Consider the following 6,000-nt stretch of genomic DNA (forward strand, 5'->3'; position numbering starts at 1 on the left):
TCTACAAGAAGCATTAGTTATGCGTTTGTTGCACGAATCACTTCAAATGTTTTTCCATAATTAGCTTACATTTTCACCAGAAATTGATTTCAAAAATAATTTTTTTTCTAAAAACGCTTTCAGTTGTTTAAAATTATTTTCCAAATGAACCCATATACTTGAGGAGCAAGTGTGAGTCTAGACGTGTTAGAAATTGCGTGGACCTAAACCCAAACTTTTTATTTTTCTCTTGTTTTCTCGATTTCAGATTTGTTTTGTTGTACATGATATATTTACTCACCGCAACGCAAAAAGGCGTTCGTCCAAAAAAAAAAAAATAATTGTATATAAGGAAAGATTTGAGCGGCCAAACTAATTCCAAATCTAAACGACAATGAGTTCCATTGTCTATTAATTTTGGCTTATTTTTCCACTTGAGACGTTTTTGTTTGCGACTTTGCAACTTGCAACTTGCAACGATGCCAACCTATATGTTTTAATTTGGAAATTAATTTAATTTTCTCAAATTAATTAAAAAGTTGGAAATTTGTAATTATTAAAGAGCCCTACCTAATGGCACTTTTGCCGCAAATGGCCAAAAACGGATGAGGATCCCATCTGGATTCAAATGGTGGGGATCCTAAGAATCATCCGTTCATTGTATATCGTGCGGTTAATTTTCGTCAAGTATTATTTGTGTTTAATTTTAAATAAAAAAATTCAAATGATTTCTGATCGCATGATATACGATGAACGGCTAGGATGTAAGGATCCCTAAGATTCCCACCATTTGGATCTGGATGGGTTCCAAATCCGCCAAAAACAATGAAGCATCTACTTTATGTTTACCTGCATGTACCTTAAATTACGTGTTGGGTTGTCATCAGGTAACCCGTTAAAACTTCGTTAACGTGTCGGGTCAGTATTGGATCATTCATTAAGAACGTGATATGACATCGTTCGCCAAATCTAGATATGGCAATTTCTTGCATGATCTATTAATTCGACACGAAACGACACAACTCATTAACGAATTAAGTTGTTATTGGGTCACTTGTTAAGAGCCCATTATCTTAACAAATTTGACATGACACGACCCATTATGATAACTGGTATGACACAAAAATGACATAAACACGACAAACATGACCTGTTTGACAGGCCTACTATACACCATGATAGGGTTCGACTCTCACCGTTCTCTTTTCCTTTTAACTAACAATTTAGCCTACTAACATCATTCTTTGTCAAAATAAAAACTTCCAAATTAGAGCATATTTAGCACAGCTCAGTACATATAAAAAAGGAATATACTATCCAAACATTTATTTTTACTTCTCTCACACCTTTTGTTAATTTCTATCATTTGATCTTCTTCAATTCATCCGATCTGACGATCGAAAATTAAAAAAATATGAGAGGAGTAAAAAAAAGATGTATGAATATCACGCTCCTATAAAAAAAATATCTACAATAGCCGAAATACCCACCTAACAGTCAACAATTCATCCATTTTGGTAGGTAAGACCCATTAATTATATTTGAGAATTAGGTTTGAAATATTTCATTATCTTATAGCCTCCATCGACCTCGTGACAACACGTGATACCTACCCTCATATGCTTAATCATAGCAATACTCCTAGTCAAGTTATTATATATATGAGTCTACTTTGGTTCAGAATAATGATATATTTGTTCATTTATTTATTTTTAGTTAATTTCTTGACTCGGATATGTTATTTATTTGTTTATTTACTCGATAAGGATCGAGGGTCTTCATTGTAGCTCGCAGACAATTGTTGTTGGTAACTTGGTATGGGTACAATACCTGTACCTTGTTGCAGGGAATTTATATATATATATATATATATATGTGTATGTGTTGAGAAATATTAAAGAGACTTTCTTGTAAGTGAAACTTTTCATAAATTATTTATTATCTTATGTTTCGACATAATATTTTATAATGTTGACATAAGAATTAACGTTAAATTGTGAGGTGACGTCTATGAAGAATCTCATTTTGAGATAATCTCTTTAGTATTTCTCATGTCATATACATGGACGTATAAACAAAAAAGTAGTGCTATTCTTATCATGCTTTTCATTAGACATTTATATTACTTCTCTAATATAAATAAAGCTCATCTTTATTAAAAAGAGATACAAATATAGTATGAAAATTTTGAAAAGTATCATTTTTGTAGTCGTTTTATGCCGTTCTCTGATTGGACATTTTGCCAGGGTTTAGCAAGAAAAAAACAGCTCGATCGATCATTGTCAATAATTCGCCACCTTTTTTTACCAAAAAATATAAATACTAAATTCGCCACCTTTCATTTGCATTTCACTGTCATCGCATGCAAAATTGGCAAATAGTACAAGTCGATTTTCCCGAAAGCATCCTCGATTTTCTTTTAGAGTACCGATCCACTCCGGAACTAAAAGGAGCTCAAGAATCAAATGAATTGAATCGTTAAAATTTGATCGAACGGTTACAAATAGATAGCTCCTCTTAAAGTAAAGATGTGTTGCAAGGACATGAATTAATTATGAATATCCATATAAAATATACATGTGCCACAGAAAGTAAAGCTGCACACGGCATAAATTATAAATATGAGAAATGTTAAGGAGATTTTCTTAAAGTGTGTCTATGAATTCTCTATTATTTTACAGTTTATCATTAATTTTGTATCAACATTACAAATATTCTGCTAAAAACATAAGTAGCTGAGGCCTGAGATCCTATGAACTCTCACTTTTGACAGAGCTTCCTTAGCATTTCTCATATTCATAAGAAAAATGCTAAGAAGGCTCTTTCAAAGTGAGATTCCTTATAGACTCTCTATCACCTCACAATTTAATGTTAATTTCTTTGTTAGCATTATAAAAAGAGTGTTATGCCTCGTCATCTTATTTTTCTACCCACATCATAATTTCACCCACTATAAAAAAAATAAAAAAATATAAAATCTTATTTCCCAACCACTATTATTCCTAAAATAACCTTTAAATCACAACACCACACCTCCATTGTCCTGTTTCAACCACCAGTCCCTCCTGATCTTCCTTTAGCTACAAAATGCGTTAATTGGTATTTTCCGCTTTAATTCTCCCTCGCTTTCACATCAACCAAACACAACTTAGATTGAACTTTTCTATTCAGTAGATGTTATTTACTGTAAATTGAATCTGCATTAGTAATTATGATGGTACTCACGTCATCATAATTACTAATGCAGATTCAAGCTTTGTTCCACCATTGATTTATGCCATGATGGGGAGCTCAAGAGATTTGGCTGTGGGGACCGTGACTGTGGCCTCACTTCTCACAGCTCCAATGCTGGGGGCTAACCTTCATCCATATGACATTTCTACCTTTTAACACAAGCTAAAATTTCTTCATATTCGTTATATATAGCATGTAATTTTGTCTGTATAAATTTATTTACACTGTTAATCTTTAACCCAAATTAAAGAAGAAAAGAAAAGTGTGTCAAATATCGATAGCCGACATTTTATTCTTCGCGTCAAATTACCAATAATTAGTTAGATAGCATGTTCCCCAGCCAACAGATGGATTTGGTGCAATAATTCGAGTATTCAACACGACACGTTCATTGTAATCGTTTAGCAACTTCGCATGTGAACTTTTCTTTCTCTCATATTTGAAATATTTTATCTTGTGACCATATGCATGAATATTTATATATAAATTATACGGTCTTATATATTTAGGTGTGCTATTCACGCATTCTTTTTTACCTCTTAAATATCTCATGTAAATTGTTGATCTTTGATCTTCTCCAATTTATTCAATCTAACGATCACAAATTAAGAAAGATGCGTGAAAAATAAAAAATGATATGTGAATAGCACAACATGTAATTTACTCGAACAACATTTTTATCTAGGAATATGGTCCAGATTTCAGGTTCGCAGGTATCCTCCGTTCATTATTACAAATATTAATTACGTCACGGCTGACATTATCTGATGGAGAGAGTTGAGGAAACCCTTATATGGGCATATAGATAGACACCCTAGTTGAAAAAGATGAACAATATTTTAATTTGTTAACATTTGATTGAAGCATCCAAGAAACTAAACAAGCAAAACAACGTACACGTAAATTTCTGTTGTGTTTTCTCTCAAGGACTGATGGAATAGTGGACTAGTCTAGTCCCATCAGGGCCTCACTGTCTATTGTCCCTGCCTTTGATAGTCCTGCGTGTGGTTGGAGTTGAATGGATTGTTGCACAAACATACTTCAGACGAATTTTCAAGTTAAACATGCAAATTACAAACATATAATAATAAAAGTCATACCATAATCAAAGCCCCACATGTCGTATTATTGTCTTGAGTGTCTTTACGTTGGATTCACACACTGAGTTTTCCTTTTCTTTCAATTATCTCACACTGTTCTCATGCTAGTAAGTCAAGTAGGTATCCTTTGGTTTCGTTAAAATGAATAGTATCAGGATTGACTTTTAGTGCAAAAATATGATTTTTCGTTAAAGTGAACAGTACCGTGAACTTTTCATTAAAACTTCCTAGATTGAATGTATCTTGAATGAGCAGATGTTAACCTCTGGTTTGTGTCCTTGTCAAAAGTAGAAGATGGATTATGCATGACGAACATGTCTCCATTTTAGATGATCATCCCCCTCAAAATGGCATGATCGAAGAGGAGAAATTTTCTTCATGGTTAATCCATTTTTAATTTACTTAACTAGGATGTAAAATCGAAATTAAAATTCACTTCTCATTCAAGATATACATTGGATCTAAGAAGTCATTTAATCCATTCTAATCGTAGGCACCAAATGAGATCACATAGTCCTAATTCTCTAGATAGAAATTTATAAGCTTTAGTATGTTGACCAATTGTCCAATTTCATTGAAAATCTCGCATTTAGAAGTTCATCAAAATTAAATAAAATACCGTCACAATAATTGGACCAATTTCACTCTAGATAAAAAGTTGTTATCGATCATGTGGTAGCATTCATTGTTGGACCAAAATTAAATGCATTGTTAGACTAAAATTAAATGGCTTTGGTGAAAGCTACTTTTTAAGAACAAAAAATCAAAAGAGGTAGAGAAAACGGTACGATGATCTGCATTCTGTACTTCTTCTTAATTGCAACTACCGTGCGATTTCATATTTTTCTTGATAAATACTTGCATGTTAGCAGATTCTTTATTTTCTAAACAAGGAATAGGAACCCTAATATCATATGTCCACGTGCTTTATCAGGGAATGGTCCTTACAATGACGTGGCCGAAGTTAAACCGTCCAGTTTACTAAATACTTAAAAGCAGCTGATATATCTACCGTACCTGGATTCTCTCCACTATGATTTCATGCTGCCTTAAATTTCAAGAATACGATACTATCCGGATTTTCTTTATGAGAATTTCAAGAATTATTTAAAAAAAAATTAGTATCCGGTTTTTGGTTTAGTTGTCAGAATCATGAGTATTAATGAATTCTTATTAATAATGGTATTCTTTGTGATTGTGCAAAGATTGGTGTTGAAGTCGTACTGGGACGATGATGATTGTATTTGTGAGTTGAGGTACAATGTGATCGAACTTGAGTTAACTCAATCTGGTTATAGCTGAAATGTGAATGTGTTTGTGCATCACCATTTTCTTGAATTGTTGCATTCGTGAATAGTGATTTGATACTGGAAATTTCGAGAACGAAATTTTTTTTAGGGGGAAAGAATGTGAAATCCCGTTTCCAGATTTCACTGTTATAATCTACGTATTTGTATTATTGAGATTTTATATTATTTTTCGAGAATTTATATTAATTTATTTGAAATTAGATTTCAATTAAACTAGTTACGAAGTGTGAAGTTTGGAAAATTATTATTTACTCGTTGACCTTTTGAGGTCACAAGTAACGTTTTCGAATAGATCTCGAAGCTACGAGCGCATAGGCAAAGGCTATTTGTGAGTCCAGATTATAACAGTATAGTTACAGATATTTAAAGTTGTTCTA

This window comes from the organism of the source record quoted next, unplaced genomic scaffold (genome assembly GCF_019419815.1).
Source record: "Pyrus x bretschneideri cultivar Hongxiangsu unplaced genomic scaffold, Pyrus_bretschneideri_v1 Contig23, whole genome shotgun sequence".
In the NCBI taxonomy this organism is placed as follows: domain Eukaryota; kingdom Viridiplantae; phylum Streptophyta; class Magnoliopsida; order Rosales; family Rosaceae; genus Pyrus; species Pyrus x bretschneideri.